The sequence below is a fragment of the Akebia trifoliata genome, chromosome 1, assembly GCF_017979445.1.
Source record: "Akebia trifoliata isolate Shusen 1 chromosome 1, ASM1797944v1, whole genome shotgun sequence".
Lineage (NCBI taxonomy): Eukaryota > Viridiplantae > Streptophyta > Magnoliopsida > Ranunculales > Lardizabalaceae > Akebia > Akebia trifoliata.
The window spans coordinates 21,271,390-21,289,494 of record NC_141375.1 but is presented as its reverse complement, the minus strand read 5'-3'; the positions used below and the strand labels follow the sequence as shown (position 1 = coordinate 21,289,494).

Here is an 18,105-nt window from a genome sequence, read left to right as displayed (position 1 = left end):
CCCATTAAAATTAAGATTATCAATTGTAATACCCCCAAATCCTAACATGAATCTCCATAGATTATAATTATATTGTGGATATGAGATTTTCGTTTTTGAATATCTCTTCCACTTGGGATTTTGGAGTCGTCACCATTCTTTTTGAAAAAAAATGTGAATGGTCACCCAGATTGCATTTTTTGAAAAATATGTTAGTTTGGCATTTTAGTGACTCTTATACGGATAAGGTCTATCGGTCCAACCTTGAATCTAGGTAAGGGGTAGGGAGTAGGGAAGGTGTTAGGCACCCTACTTTTTCCATCATTGGTGGTAACCTCGGATTCGATCATTTTGAAAATAAAAAAAGAAAATTTGAAAAAATCCGATATGTGCCCTCAAATGCGAGGGACTTTGATATTAGTTTACGTTGTTGAAGGCCTCCTTATTGAAAAATGTGCACTTCTATGACTTAAATCATTTGTAGTGTGTGCATAAGTGTAATGAAAGGGGAGATGTAGAAAAGGGAAAATTGGAGGGGAGAGAAGGGGGAGAAGGAAAAATATTTCTCTTATTTTTTAGTCTATGTCCTACCTTGATCTTATATTGATCTTCAAATATGTGCTTTCTTGACTTACTTGAGAGAAAGTAGAGAATCGAGAATAAGTAGTGAGTTGAGAGTAGAGAAAGTTGTAGTTTGAGAAGGAGTGGTTTTTTTTAGTCTTGGGAGTTTTTATCATAGGGAGGATTGTGTTGAGAATGGGGAGATTTTATAAGAGTTTGGAGGTTATTTTTAAGGATAGGTTAGGGTGAAATAATGAAAAAGAGTGGAATGATTTGAGGTTTGTGAGAGAGGGTGCTTGTAAATTGAGGGTGGTGGAAAGATATTTGTGGAAGGAAGTTGAAATGAATCATTTGTAACTCAAATGGGTTGGATTTTTCAACCCATTTGAATTAAGTGTTTGGTGGGGTGAAATGAGTGATGTTTGATTAAAGAATTGGGGTGTAAGATAGAGGTTTGTTGGTTGAATGTTTGATGAGTTAAATGGAGTGGATTTTAGTTAGAATAATAGGTTGTACAAGGGATTAGGTGATTAAGTTTTAGAGGGTGAAGGAGGTGGTGACATGGGTCAAAAGGGGTGTGGAGATGGAGTGTTAGATGAGTTGATTGGAGAAAAGGATATGAGTTTGATTTGTGAGAATGAGTTTGTAAGGAATAATGAGAATAGGTTAAAGAAAGGTGATGGATTAATAATGTGCAAGTAGATGATTTTTTTTTTATAGAAAGGTGATGAAAATAGGTAATTGGATGAGGGAGGTGAGTTGAGGTGGAGACATGTGTCCCACATTGATGATCTTAGTTGATTGGTTGTGATGTTGGGCTTGGGTAGATTGGTTGGGCTTAGGTAGGATGGTCGGGTAGTAGGTTGGATAGGTATGGTATTAGGTTGAGTCTAATGGACTTGGGTTTTAGGTAGAATGATTGGGTTTGGGTAGGATAGTTGGGTAGTGGGTTGAATTGGGTTTTGGTTGGTTTGAGAAGTGATGAGGTAAATTTTTAATCTATGGGAAAGGTCTTGGGCCACTTATTGAAAGAGAACGACAAAATGTATTAGATTTTTGAAAATTTGGGCTTTGGGGGCTAATTCCAATTTTTGGGATATTTGCATCGAGGGCCGGATCAAATTTGAGTGTCTACAAGCATAAATAGTAAGCACATGGTTAAGGTGATAAAATAACAACAACAAAAATATTAAAATTTAACTACAAGCATGATAACATACTTAGAAAGTATTTGAGTGGATGAGCATACTCAAAATATTGTTAGTTTTTTAATACTGATTTGTTATGAAAAGAGAAAGAAGAAGTTTGAAATAATCCTGATTTTCAAATTGAATGTAATAAACAAATATTACCTAAATAAAATGGTCGAGGCATGCACAAAACACTGCATTGTCCTAAAACGAAATTCGCCCCTGCTACAGTACCATAGTTTGTAGGCGTTCGTTCTACAAGATATAACAACCAACGTTTCCAAAAGGGTACTCTAAATTGGAATCGTAACTTCGCACTCGACGATGTTGTGTGCTCTTACAACACAGAATAAAAATGTATTGGTAGTAAAAAAATATGAAAATAAAATAGCAGAGATCAAGTGTGTTAAATCGATTAAACCTTGGAAATAAATAAATAAAAAGTGACTGTTTAGAATAGTCACAAACCTCTTTGAATGTGTTGGTTCTAGAACATACATAATGTATTGGTTCAGAAAATACACACTGGTTCAAAACAAAACGTCTAAAATTGGGCCTTGATAATTAAAGTAAAAACGGGTTTTTGCGCGTACTTACGTGAGGTGTAAATCCGATATTTTGCACCCCCCTGCGTCCACGTCGTACCTGCGCACACGCATTAAGATTTTCGGACCAGTGGATCCAAATCCCAATTGGAACCTTGGTTTTTTCTCTTGGGCCCCCCGTGTGCGAGCATGAGCCTGCCCATTACTGTAGACACCCCATTTTTGTACTCGCCTGATTAATCAACTCGTCAACCCGATCGCAATGATTCCCAATGATGGATGTGTATTCCATTGCTTTATTTTGTTACCAGAAATGTTTCAGAAATCCGGATGAGGTATCTCAAATTGACAAAACCTTAGAAACCACGCTACGCTAGGAAAATACGACCCCAGAAACATAGAAATCATCATCTTGCAGAGCAAAAAGAAGTTTCACGATAAAAATCACTAAAAAATTATCAAATTACCAAAATACCCCTAACCTCAAAACAACCCTAGAGCCTACGTTACGCTTAGGAAAACTCTTTCGAACACATAAAATAACAAATCGGAACCAAATAAATCATTTTACCAATTTTAACAGAATTTGACAAAATTACGAAAATGCCCCTCATAAAATTCATGATCATTTCACACAAAAAATTTCATAAATGACACAAACTAATATTTCCATCGAATTCCTTATGAAAAATCGATTCTAAAACATTAAAAACTGACTTAAAACGTGAAAAGTCCTCTCCGGGGGTAAAACGGTAAGTTCACAATTTTCATAATTAAAAAATTTGAAATTAATAAATAAAACATTAAATAATTAAAGTGAAATATTAATGAAATTAATTTAAAAATTGAAACTAAAAGAATCGATCAATCGGACTTTCAAGTAAAATTGTTGAGGGTTCGTGGGATATTTCTTTAAGGACCCCTCCATTTGGGGGTCCAAAGAATTAAAGATATTTTAGAGAGGGTTCTCCAAAAATTAAAAGTAAATCAAGCAAGACTGAAGTTAAGGTATTAAAGTCAATCAAGTGAGACTAAAGTCAAAATTAAAGTCAATTAAGCAAGACTGAAGTCAAGATATTAAAAGTCAATCAATTAAGACTAAAGTCAAAACATTAAAAGTCAATCAAATAAGACCAAAAGTCATAATAGAGTTCTAATTAAATAATAACTCAATCTAATAGAGTTCTAACTTAAAAACAATTCTACCTAAAATAATTCTAATTAAAACACAATTATACCTAAAATAAGTCTAACTAAAACACAACTCTAATTAAAATAACTCTAATGAAATACTAACTCTATCCAAATCAACCCCTAAAAACATCTATAAATAGAGGTGCTCACACCCTATTTTCGTATCAAATCATAAACCCTAAGAGAAGTAGGTCTAGAAGCCCCCATAGCCTCCCATAAACCCTAGTTTTGGAGCCCCAACTCCTTACCTAACATCTCTCCTTTAATTTTAGCCTAGAAAACACCTAAAAGCCCTCCAAAAACACCCCCAAATCCGCAACAAACTTGAAGAGTTCAGATCCAAAAACAAGGAGATACCTTGATCTCGGAGATCTGAAATCAAATTCGGAGACAGAACGAAGTAAGGGAGTACGGTACAAGGAGCTATTTTTGTTAGATCTGAGGGAACAAAATCCTTGCAATCGGAAAGGTATGAAATTTTTTTTATTTTTATTTTTATCTAGGTTTTTAGCAATGTGATTTATTTGGGAAGTTAGTAGAGACCGGCTTTGGCCGGGCGGGGTTGGTGCCTAACACCTTCCAACCCCGTAACGTGATCCCCGGACTCTTTTTCTCTTTCGTAGATTAGTTTGCCTTTTTTAGAGTCAGTTTGGTTCCTAGACCTTAACAACTAGGTGGCGACTCCCAAACCTCAAGGGTCAAAAGTGGATCCGCGCCCCCCGCGGATCGAGGGCGCTTTCAGTGGCGACTCCACTGGGGACTATTGAGGATCAAACTTGAAAAACCCCAAGTGTGGGAGCATTGCCAAGATGACCTAGTTTTTTTTTTAGTTGGATTTATTTTATTTATTTTTTCTGTTTATTTATTTTTTTGTCTTGATTGTAGATGATTTTGGGTATTATTTTTTTTTTCCAATTAAGGATCACTTTTTGATGACCCCTAAATAATGAAAGATTCAAATTGACATATGAAAATGATGGAATGATGAAGGTTGGGACAGTAATGTTCAAACATTTTTACAAAATATTCTAGTGAGAATTAAGTCTGGGAACCTCTTAATAAAACGTAGATCTCATCGAGTAGATTAATTTAGAACTTGAGTTCACTCAATTTCGTTATTGGAAGTCTTAGATATCATCGATGCAAGTTCAATTTGTAAATCTGGAATTGTTGTTGAATGAAAGTTGGGACAGCAATGTTAAAACTTTTTTACAGAATATTTTAGTGAGAATTAAGTCTGGGAACCTCTTAATAAAACGTCGATCTCATCGAGTAGATTAATTTAGAATTTGAGTTCACTCAATTTCATTATCGGAAGCCTTAGATATCATCGATGGAAGTTCAATCTGTAAATCTGGAATTGTTGCTGAATGAAGGTTGGGATAGCAATGTTAAAACGTTTTCACAGAATATTCTAGTGAGAATTAAGTCTGGAAACCTTTAGTAAAACGTAGATCTCATCGAGTAGATTAATTTAGAATTTGAGTTCACTCAATTTCATTATCGGAAGCCTTAGATATCATCGATGGAAATTCAATCTATAAATTTAGAATTGTTGCTGAATGAAGGTTGGGACAGCAATGTTAAAACGTTTTCACAGAATATTCTAGTGAGAATTAAGTCTGGGAACCTCTTAGTAAAACATAGATCTCATCGAGTAGATTAATTTAGAACTTTAGTTCACTCAATTTCATTATCAGAAGCCTTAGATATCATCGATGTAAGTTCAATCTGTAAATCTGGAATTGTTTCTGAATGAAGGTTGGGACAGCAACGTTAAAACGTTTTTACAGAACATTCTGGTGAGAATTAAGTCTAGGCACCTATTAATAAAATGTAGATCTCATCGACTAGATTAATTTAGAACTTGATTTCACTCGATTTCATTATCGGGAGCCTTAGATATCATCGATGTAAGTTCGAATTGTATTTTCCAAATTCACAGAAAATCCGAATTTATCTAATGTTAGCACAATTAATGTTCCTGAGAGTGAGCTCATCTCAACCATTGTCATTCTATCATCAATGTAACATCTATTGGAATCTCGATTTATTTTGGATCACCCAAAAATAACCCTTGATTAGACCATAGACAACAAATTTGTGGGCCCTTTTAATGTTGGATCAGATTAATTATTCTTCGAGTTATATGCCCACATAATGTGCCATGATCTCTACGGATATTTACGATATGTTTGCTTTCAATGTGATGGATTTTTTGTGTTATTTTCTTAATCAATATTCATACAATATCCATATGTTGTAATGGTTTTGATCGGGCCATGGGCCCATTTGTTTGAAAAAGGCCCCGGGCACACCCCACCCTGTTTTGCACACACCACATGCACGTTTACTGCTTTACTCACTTACACGTCCCATTTAGCCAACGTGGCACTAGTGCGTGGCCCGGTCTCTTCGGAGATGTGACGTCATTCATGAAACCCACAACTCCAGTCACGTACCTTAGGGTATATCAAACTGAGGGCATTAATACCGTCTGATCAGGTGATTCTGAGAGATATATTGATGCACCCAGGCTGGAGCGACCTGAGCTTTTTACCTATTGTGAGCCACACAGTCACATGTCCCGATTGCCAACGTAGTACTAGTACGTGGTCGGTCCCCTCGTGGGATGCCAAACCATTTATGAAAGCTACAACTCTTGACTCGTACCCATAGGTATGTAAAAGATAATCTAAGTATATCAATTGCACTTCTTGGTCAAAATCGGTGCCTAAGCAAGATCTTGCCCTGATGTACCCTACTGTACGAGGGGGATAGACTACGTCTATTCTAGACGAGAGGTATTTAAGTGGGCCCTTGCTCAGCATTGTGCGCCACCTCTCAACTGGAGATCAAACTGGCTGTTTTTGGCTTCAAAGAAGTGAGTTGAGGTTTTAGATTATCACCTATACGGTATATCAAACCAAGTCACCACGTATCGAAAGGTATATAGGTGTAATTGGGCAAAGGTGGCTAGATAAAAATGCATTGCACGTAGTAAACCTAGAGTCTAGAAGCTTTCCTATAGGTCACGACCCGAACTGACTATGGGTGTTCCCGGGTTGTTTTATTCAATCCAACTAACAAGTAAGTGGGCGGACCGATCCAGAATAATCAAACAGAACCCGCAATATCGGTCCGACCCAATCTGTGAAATGTACCGATCAATTTGAACCAATTAAACCAGTTGGCCCAATTGACAAATGGATCAAACTGATCAATACCAAATAAGTTGGACTAATTGGTTTCACTTTTAAAGATCCAGACCACTTCGTATAGAAAGATTCAATCTTAGGATCAAATTAATTTGTCTGATCAAAAGTTCAATCCCAATCAGGGGTAGACCCACGTCTAACCTTTCTCACTTTCTTGGTCACTATAGACTTATAGTGCATTTGGATTCGATATTTTCCACTGGACTTGGGCTATTCTATATCGAAACTTTAATCATGTGGTTAATAGTCAAACCTTTAGAGTCAATGGTTAACCTTGGTTTACTTCCAATCAGGTGATAATTGGTCCTAAACGTTCTAAACTTCCATCTGTACCACTTTGGATCCGTGAAAATAGTCGTCTTTCCAGAGTATCATTGCCAAGTAGTCAGTCTTTGCCACGAGAAGAAACGAGTACCATGGATGAAGCTGCGCTCCGTCAGATTTTAGAATCTTTTCAAGCACAAATTATTGCTTCTGTCCAAACACAAATTGAATCCCTGAAAATTGAAAAGGGAAAAGATAAAGCTATAGAACCTCAAGATGTGTTTGACCTCGAAGATGATCAGTTACACGTCGACCCTGTCCTAGCTCATCGAATAACTCAGGTTGAAACCGCTTTGAAGAATATCAAAGACCCTGATGATCTTACTCTTGGATTAGGGGCAATGACCTTGTTTCCTACGGTCCGTCTGCCAGAGAAATTCACAATGCCAGATATGGAGAAGTTTGACGGTATTGGATGCCCTAGGACTCACTTAAAAGTATATGTCGGCATAATGCAATCTCAGGGTTTGAGTGAAGAACAGATGGCACAACTTTTTCAAAGAACCCTTACAGGCCCTACTCTACGCTGGTTAATGTCATTGGATTCATCTCGGGTAAAAACATGGCATGAATTGATGAAGGAGTTTATTAGTCGGTACTCATTCAACACAGATATTGAACTTACAAGAAGAGATCTAGAAACTACTAAACAGAAACCCGGAGAAACTTTCACTGAGTTCATTGCTCGATGGAGAGCTAAAGCCGCTCAACTGTGGGACCGACCTCAAGAGAAGGAACAAGTCAAGATTATCCTCAGGAATCTCATTCCAAATTATGCCAAGTACTTGATGCCTCAGTACCTTCCTACTTTTCAATCCCTTCTTGAAGCTGGAAATCAAGTTGAAGATGCCTATTCTTCGGGATTTTTTGGTAACTCGTTTGAGTCAAAACCCAAACATTTCAAACCTAATGTCAATTCCTTACAAGTGGCCAACACCTCCTTCGCACTATCTCCTCAAGCTACTCAGCCTTCACAAACTAAGCCTAGGAGACAGTTTGCCAATCTTGGAATGTCTCTTAGTGTTGCTTATCAAAAATTGGTGAAAAAGGGATTGCTAACGCCTTTACAACCTAAGCCTTTGCCTAATCCTCTTCCTCCAAACATGGATAATGGGCAATTCTGTGAATTCCATCAGATGCCTGGTCATGTTTTTGACAGGTGTATTACTCTCCGACATGCTATCCAAGACCTTATTGAGCAAGGAAAAGTCACCATACCCACTTCTACTACTCCCAATGTTAAGACTAACCCTTTGCCTACCTTTCAAAATCAACCCCCTTCTACTCTGAACCTAATATCAATATTCAAACCTGAATCAGTTGACCCAGTTTCCTTCATTCACCCAATTGGTCTAAACAGTGCATTCACTCCATGCCAGAATGAGCTCAACTACCCTAAGGCAGTGACAGAACTGAAGAACAAAGAAATCATTGAAGCAACGGGTTGTCCCGTATATGACAAGCTTGAATCAGAATATGAAAAGATAGTAAAAACAGGCAAGTTCAAGTCATCTATCGAAGATAACTGAAGTGGCATAGACTCTAGAATTGTGTCCCTCCATTCATAATGATGTCGTCTTAGTTTTTTTAGCTTCAGTTGCGTCAGTCTTTGAATTCACTTAGTCATCTTTATTTTTGGGTTTTAGTTAGGTTTGTCAATCTATGTTCTTTCCAATTCCAATAAAATAAAGAAGCTTTTGATTATCATGTGTGCAATAATGATTTGAAAAATGACTTAAAGCTCACTAACTGAACTTAATAAATATTGGAATTAAAGAGTACACTCAAGAAGTGCAAATTGGTTATACATTATCCTCAAGAGAACATGAGAGAATAGTAAACTTACTTGAGAAATTCAACAATATTTCTTCCATGATCTCATAAGATATATGGATGAATTACACAAAAACATAGATCAAGTCAAGTGTGATTTCAAAGTCAAAGATTATCGATAAAAAATGATATAGTTGAAAGCATCGACAAAGACGCTAAGACTTACAAGTGGATCTACCATGTTTCTCACTCAAAAGAGGAGAGCTTCATTCATAAGAGAATAAAAGATTTTTTCGAAGTTTTAGAAGAGTTGAATAGTCAGAAAACTCAATCATATTCGATTTCACAAAATAAGACTGAAGAATATTCATTCTCAAAAGAAGACCTTACTTGACAGAGCAATCCAGATATCAAAATTTTGAAATTTTGACCAAGTTGAGCAGCATTCATCAAAGGAGGCCTCCTTTGGTCGAATCATTTTCCTGTCTTACCCAGAAAAATACAACCTTTTAGCCCCTCGCAGCCTTTAAAAAATTAATAGCCTCTTCTTTCTAAATCACACCAATCAACCTTGGGAGGGATATCTTAGTATGAACTACGTTTTGACCTGATCCCAAAAGGAAAAAAAGAAATATTTGGGGTACGTAGGCAACCTGAGAAGTTACTTCAGGCCCGGTCATGTAAAAAAAAAAATTTATTCTATTAAAAAAAGTGTCATCCAAAAGGAAAATCCCCTATTAAAATGTTCAAAAGAAGAGAATGCCAAACTAGGGGCATTAGCAAAAAAAAAAAAAAAGGAATGCCAAACTAGGAGCATTTAGAAAAAAATCAAAATAATTGACAGAAAAGAGAGAATATCAAACTAGGGGCATTTTGGGAAGTTGAGCCTTAGATCTTTTCTTTCTAAACCATACCCTAAGCCCACCTATTAAGTCCTCCTGAATGCTAATTGATTCGATTAAGGTGCAAGGAACCAAGAAGTTGTCGAGTTGGTTATTCAAGATCATCAAGAAAAAAAGAGAAGCCCGCTAAGTCGAAAATCCGAAAAAGCGATTTAGGCAAAATTTAGGGCATAACCATAAAAAAAGAAAGCCTGCTAGGTTGAAAACCTGAAAAGGCGACCTAGGCAAAAATCAAGGCATCATCAGAAAAAGAAAAATAAATCCCTCTAGATTGAAAATCTAAAGAGGCGATCTAGGCAAAAATTAGGACATCATCAAATGGGAGGAAATGTCTCATCAAGAAGAAAAATTCAGAAGGAAGTTTTTGTGCAGAAGCTAGAAAATGCAGAACCATTCAAGCCACAATATTCATTTTTCAGCCAAGAACTCACATCCGACGAAGACAATGTTGAAGTCGAAAAAATCAGAAGTTATCTTGAACATTGTAGGATTTTCAAGAGTGTGTTTACTTGTTTAAGTGTTCGCAAATGGAAGATGTAGAACCATCAACCACTTTGTAGAAAAAGAACTTCTATTCTAATATTTATCAAGATTTCTTAAGTACAGCTCAAGCATTTCTCAAAAATAATGATCAACTTTTTATTGCACATATGATAATCTTAAGAATCTTACATTTAAGAGAATTTCAGTTCTTCTATCTGTCATACATCAGAGTCCATATTTTTCAAGCGTAATCCATTCCTTTAGTCTCGTAGTCAAGTCCCAGTTAAAGCCAACCTTGAAACTAGGGGCAAAAATTATGCATATTTGCTTGGTGGATTTCTATGGGATTGTTGCATCTCTAAGTGTAAAAATATAGCCACTAGTGGATTTTGACTCTTCCGAATCTGATATTCAATTGATATCACTGTATCCTTCTAATATGGTAAGATACCTATTATAATGCAACTTGTAACTCATGATATACCTTAAGTATCTCATGCTTCTCACCAAAGCTTCCTAGTAATCATGTCTTGGGTTGTTAGTGTATCTACTTAATCTATTTATTAAATACGCAATATTTGGCCTAGTACAGTTTATAATATACATTAAACAACCAATAACTTGAGAATGTTTTAATTGAGAAATATTTTTACCAACATTTTACATCAATTTACAATTTTAATCAAAAGACGTTTTTGTAGGAATACAATCATACTAATTAAAGCGTTTCAAAACATTTTCAATATAATGAGATTGTAATCAACCAAATCTATTATTATTTTATAAAAAAAAATTATTTTAAGAATTACATCAATGGGACCTAAGTATTTCATGTCAAAATTTTTAGAAAATAATTTCTTAGTTTGATTTACAACATTTATATTTGATCTAAAAATTAGTATGTCATCTACATATAGGCAAATAATCACATAAGAATCAACTATAGTTTTATAATAAACACACTTATCAGTTTCGTTGATTTTAAATCCATTTGATATCATTGCATTATCAAATTTTTCATGTCATCATTTTGGAGCTTATTTTAAATCATATAAGGATTTAATTAATTTACAAACTTTATTTTTATGTTCTTTAATTACAAATCCTTCTGGTTGGTCCATATATATTTTCTTCATCAAATTCTCTATTTAAAAAGTAGTTTTTACATCCATTTGATGAATTTCTAATTTATAAATGGAAGCTATAGTAATAAGAATTCTAATAAAAGTGATCCTAGTAACAAAAGAATAAGTGTCAAAAAAGTCAATGCTTTCTTTTTATTTATACCCTTTAGCCATTAATTTAGTTTTATATTTATTTATAATTCCATCGGATTTTAATTTTCTCTTAAAAGACCATTTACAACCAATTATTTTATTACCAAGAGGTAGATTAACTAATTCCCAAGTGTTATTACTCATAATTAGATCCATTTTACTAATTATAACTTCTTTCCAAAATAGGGCCTCAGGTGTTGAAATTGCATCTTTGAAAGTTTAAGGATCTCCTTTTAAGAGAAAACTAATAAAATCAGGTCCAAAGGATGTTGCTGTTTTAATTATTTTACTTATCCTAGGTTCTATATTAGATTCTTATTCTCTAGGTTCATTATTAGATAATTCAATGTGAGATCATTTTAAAGATTTTTCAATTTTTTTCTTAAAAGGATAAACATCTTCAAAAAATTCAGTATTTCTGGATTTAATTATAGTATTAGGATTAATATCATTTATATCAGATTTATATACAAGAAATCTATACACACTACTATTAATAGCACATCCAATAAAAATGAAATCTATAGTTTTAGAATCTAATTTTGTTCTTTTAGGTAAAGGAACAACCAATTTGGCTAAACATCCTCACACTTTCATGTATTTTAAAGTAAGTGTTCTACTTTTCCAAAATTCATAAGGTGATTTTTCATAATTTTCAATGGAATTTTATTTAATATAACAAGATGTTAAAAGTGTTTATACTCATAAATTTAAAGGCACATCTGAACTAACAAGTAAAGAGTTAACCATGTTTTTTAAAGTTATATTTTTCCTCTCTGCTACACCATTCTGTTGGGAAGAATAAGAAGCAGCAGTTTGGTATATAATTTCATTTTTTTGACAAAATATAATTAAATTATTAGATTCATATTCTCCTCCTCGGTCAAATCTTAAAAATTTAATTTTCTTTTCAAGTTGATTTTCAACTTCAGATTTATAAATTTTAAACATTTTTAATGCTTCATCTTTACTACTTAAAAGATATATCATATAAAATCTAGTGCGATCGTCAATAAAAGTTATGAAATATTTTTTACCGCCTCTAGATTGAACGTATTTGAGATCACGCAAATCAGAATGTATTAATTCTAAAGGTTTTGTAAATCTTTCAACATTTTTAAAAGGTTTTTTAGTAAATTTTGATTCAACACAAATTTCACATTTTTTAGATGCATCAATATGCATTTTAGGAATCATACCACTATCCATTAATTTGATAATTGATTTATTATTAACATAATCTAATCTAACATGCCAAATATTAGAATACTCAGAAATATAAGCAGAAAAAGTAATATTATTAATAAAATCAAAAATTACATTGAGTTTGAACAGCCCATCACATAGATAGCCCTTACCCACAAACATTTCATTCTTTGTAATTATACATTTATCAGATTCAAACATCATTTTAAAACCTCTCTTACTTAAAAGAGAACCTGAAACCAGGTTTCTTCAAATGTTTAGAACGTGAAACACGCCTTTTAGAGTTAGAACCTTGTCTGATGTGAAATTTACGTCACTTTTCCTTTTTCGATCACAGTGGATGTGGAAGAATTTCCCATGAATAATTTTTCGTCTCCAACATTGTTGTAAGAAGAAAACATGTCTCTCTCAAAGCATATGTGTTTGGTGGCTCCCGTATCCAACCACCAATCATTGATATTTCCTACCAGATTTATTTTTGAAACAACCGTTGATAAGTTCTGAGTTTCAGTCACATTGGCTTATTCATGTTTCTGATGGTGTTGTTGATTTTTTTCTTTTGCGACAATCCTTAGCCCTGTGTCTAGGTTTATTGTAAAAATAACAATTTTCCTTGATCTTCTGGATATTGACTTTTGGACCATGCAATTTTTTCTTTACATGTTTTTTCTAGAATTCGGTTTGAACTTTCTAGTGAATTTGGAAAATTCTTCTTCTACTTCATTCACTTTAGAAAACATAGAATTTATTTCATTTTTCTTCTCATTCTTTCGATTATCCTCTTCAATTATAAGTTTTATCACTAGATCCTCGAGTCTCACTTTCTTTCTTTTATGCTTCAAATTATTTTTGAAGTCTTTCCAAGATGGTGGTAATTTTTCAATTATCCATCCAATTTAGAATCCTTCACTTATACTCTTGCCTTCAACATGAATTTCATGAACAAGGATTTGGAGCTCTTCGGATTGTGATACAACAAACTTAGGGTCTACCATCTTAAAATCTAGAAAATGCCTAATAACAAATTTCTTTGTGCCGGCATCTTCTAGAGTATATTTATTTTCAAGAATTTCCCACAATGTCTTGGCAGACTTAATAGAGGAATACACCTTATAAAGAACAGTACTTAATCCATTTAGGATATAATTTCGATACATAAAATTGGAATGTTCCCATTTCCAATATTCGATTTTTTTTATTTGGTCATCCTCATCATCATTTAAAGAAACTGGTTCTTCAGTGATGATATGAGTCAAATGTAATGTTGTTAAATAGAACAACATTTTCTTTTGTCATAATTTAAAATTCGTTTCATCGAATTTATCGAATTTTTCACTGTGCACGGAATTAGAATTTGTCTCAATAGAAATCAGTAATTGATATGAATTTTCGTTTTAAATTGTTAGTTTTTTAGTATTGATTTCTTACGGAAAGAGAGAGAAGAAGTTTGAAATAATCCTGATTTTCAAATTGAATGTAATAGAAAATATTACCTAAATAAAATGGTTAAAGCATGCACAAAGCACTGTCCTAAAACAAAATTCGCCCATATTACGGTACCATAGTCTGTAGGCGTTCGTTCTACAGGATACAACAACCCACGTTTCCAAAAGGGTACTCTAAATTGGAATCGTAACTTCGAACTCGACGATGTTGTGTGCTCTCACAACGCAGAATAAAAATATATTGGTAGTCAAAAAATATGAAAATAAAATAGTAGAGATCAAGTGTGTTAAATCAATTAAACCTTAGAAATAAATAAAGAGAAAGTGATTGTTTAGAATAGTCACAAAGCTCTACGAATGTGTTGGTTTAAAACGTCTAGAATTTTTAAATAAAATTGGACCTTAATAATTAAAGCAAAAAATGGGCCCTTGCGCGCACCCACGTGAGGTGTAAATCTGAGATTTTGCACTCCCTTACTCACACGTCGTATGTGCGCACACGCATTAAAGTTTTTGGACCGGTGGATTCAAATCCCAACTGGAACCTTAGTTTTTCTCTTGGGCCCCTGTGTGCGCGTATGAGCCGCCCACTACTTCTATCATCTTTAAAGCTATTAGAAGTACAACTATCTAAGAATTGCAAATCAATTCTTTTTCTAGTCAATGTGGGAGTAAAATTACTCAAGGCAAAAACAAAATTTTCAAGTAAACTTAAAGCAATAAAGTAAAAGCATAAAACATAAAACAAATATGGGATTAAATTACCCTATGATTTAAAGATTGTTTTACCAATTGGTTAAAACCTATTAATATTAAAGGGTTTTCAAATTTAACCATCTAAATTCCAACTAATATAATAGTAGAAAGAAATGACATAACATTGCCAATATACGAGAGACCTCATACTAGCATCAAATCCTAGGGCCCATGTGGATTCAGGAGTCAGAAGTACTTCAAATATAAGTACTCCCAAAAGTATTTTTTGAAGTACTGTCTGAAGTAGTTGGATAGGTGTTGTACGTTTGAATGCAAGATCTGAGAAGTACTGCTAGAAGTACTTCTCACAGAGTTTTGTGTTTGGAAACTATTCTGGATTCTGTTAAAATGACCAGAATGCCTTTATATGTAATAATTATTATTTATAACATTATAACTCAACAACTTATGCTAAAAAAAGTAACAATTATTATTTTTATTAAATAAAAAAATTATAACATCATTTTAAACTCATAAAATATTTATTCTTATTATAAAAAAGATTGCCAGAACCTCCCCTAAATATTGGACATATGAAAAATGAAAGATGATCATAGAAGATGATTGAAATAGAATTGGCATTATATAATTAAAGAGTTATATTGACATATCATACAAGATGATTGAGGATGTTATTTCTCAAACGAATGCAACACATAGGATCATAATTCCCACAAGTCAAATCGTATGTTGGGCCAAGTTCAAAAGATTTTGAACACCAGATTTTTTTTCTTTCTTTTCTAGGTAACTAAGTTGGTTAAAACAATTAGACAACTTAAAATTGAAAAAATTAGCCACTAAAAGAGAAATCAAGTTAAGATAATCCCCTAGGATTAATAACAATGGCTTTGATTTGATAAATGAGTGTAAGAATCTTTGTAGCAAGATAATGAAAGTTTACTCTTGCAGGTTGCCCATTTGGGCTCGGTAATGAGTTGGGGCGGAGTTCTTCCTTTACACGACAGGTCAGGGTTGGTGGGGTGGGTACTAATGGGTAGAAGCTTGAAGTAGGCGATAGTGAAGAACTGGGAGGTGTTGATTCTAGTTGATTATGGAGGTTGTTGATCCTTTGAAGAAGTTCCTTCAAGTACTCAATTGCATCCCCTAGAATAAAAGCTCTATCCATCTGTTGAAACAACAAAAGTTAGTTAACAACAAATTATTAATTATTTTCTCAAGGAAACAATGATTTTGATCAAGCTTCAATGGCGTTGCAAAATTGGTTGCCTTTTAAGGAAGAAATTTTTTGTAGGTCCAAGTTGGTTCAAATCTTTGTAGAGTACCCAACCTAGTTATACAATTTTAAAAAACTTGTAGTTACAGATTATTTCTGAAATTCTCAACTTACCAATACTTTGTAAAATTTTCTTAACCATTTGAAAAACACAAACATTGCTACCAAGCACGTCTCTCTAATGGTATATAATATCAGAGTTCTTGATACAAAAAATTTACATGACTAAATGTTGGAGGAAACCATTACATGACTAATGATCGCCTATGTTACACAAATTTCGAAGGCTGGGTTTAATTTGAAAGAATTAAAAATAAGAGGCTTGAAGATAGATAAATTCGAAATTCAAATAACTCAACCTACATTTAACATGAGAAATCTACTATACTATAATTTATAAGAAAACACTGTGAATCAAGAATGATTATCAAAATTCAAATAACCCAACCTACATTTAACCATGATAGGGCCTCACACACACACACACACACACACAAAAGGTGGATAAAAAAAGATGTTCACCTTGCTAATTTTTGGAACTACAGACCTTAGCATGTAGAGCCTGTCATTGAGTTTCTTCCTCCGACGCTTCTCGGCCATCTTATTTTTAGCGGGGAGCCCCTTCTTCTTCCCTTTCTGATCTCCACCAGTAACATTACTATTTGCATTTGAATTGTCTCCACTATTTTTTGCGCTCTCCTCCAACTTATCGTTCTCCATATCTTTGTTTGAATCAGAATTCAATCTCGACCTTTCGAAGCCCAGTTCATCCCTCTCATTCTCTTTCTCTTTTTCCAACTCTCTCTTCTCCTTATAATCCTCCACTATGGTCGAAAACTGATTGATATCGCAACTCAAAGGCCCTGAATTTCCCCATTTGTCCACTGCTAGGTTGAATTATGCCGTAAAGTGGCTCTCTTCTGAAAGGGAGTGGGTTGTGCACCAACTGAAAGGAAAATCTCGAGAGGCCTCAACACTTTGGACCTATTGAGAAACAAAAAATTTTCACAACGATCCAAGCCCCCCAAACCGATCGGATTGAACCCAGAATTAGCAGTGCTGCTATTATCGACCATTGGCAACAAATGGATACTCGCAAATTGGAAACTTGAGCTCAGATCATGAGTACCCATCCGTCCCTATGAGATCAAATCTTCATACCCATTCAACACCCCACCTCCCCTGTTCACCAAAACGGAGGAATTCGAAGTTTGGTTTCCTATGAGAACCTAGGTTCGCAACCCAAATCGAAATAGTTGTCAAAAAGGATGTTGCAGATTTCATTGAAGCGAGAAGACAAACAATGGTCGAGATTAAAGAACAGAGAAGGAGAAGGAGAAGACGAAGTGTCAACTGGGGTTTGAAGTGGATTCTCTGCTACAATGGGGTTTGAAGTAAAAGCAGTATATTTGATTTCTTGTTGGTTTTGGGTGGCCGGGAAACCATGGTGATAATGAGATAAGTTGCCATTATTGTTCACGAACCAGTCGTCTTCGAGCATCGATTTGAAAGTAGAGAGAAAACCCATGTCGTCCTTGTTCTCCAATTTTCCTTCATTGTTCCTTATCCATGGAATCTCTTTTTCTTGCTCTCATTCCTTTCAAACAACTCCATTAACACTCTGTAACATTTCTTTCTCTACTGCTTTGTTTTGTGTTTCTCTCTGAAAAAAGTAACATATAACTAGCCACCGTAGTTGCCTGAGGGAGAAAACCTGTCGGAGGGAGAGAAATTGCTCTCAACGGCTTTATCAAATAAGAGTCTCCTCTCGATCTGTTTTGCATTTCGTGTGGAGTCTCGATCTATTTTGTGTGGTTAAGGAAGAAAAAAATGATAAAAGAAACTTTTACTCCTAAGGGTAAAATTGGCATCATAAGAAAAATTTTGACGGAAAAATTGTTCTCCACAAAAACGAAATTGAGAAGTACCAATTTCGATACTTCTCATAAAAGTATTATTTTGACTCTTTTAAAAGTTACTCTTTCAAAACATCGGATGTCCAAATGATAGAGTAAGTG

The 18,105-nt window shown here is 34.4% G+C and overlaps 1 protein-coding gene across 1 annotated transcript in view; it reads right to left on the bottom strand.

Moving 5' to 3' along the window:
* Positions 1 to 18,105, bottom strand: part of LOC147410914 (Single hybrid motif superfamily protein) — an 89,162-nt gene that overhangs the window by 64,891 nt on the left and 6,166 nt on the right. The window lies entirely within an intron of this gene.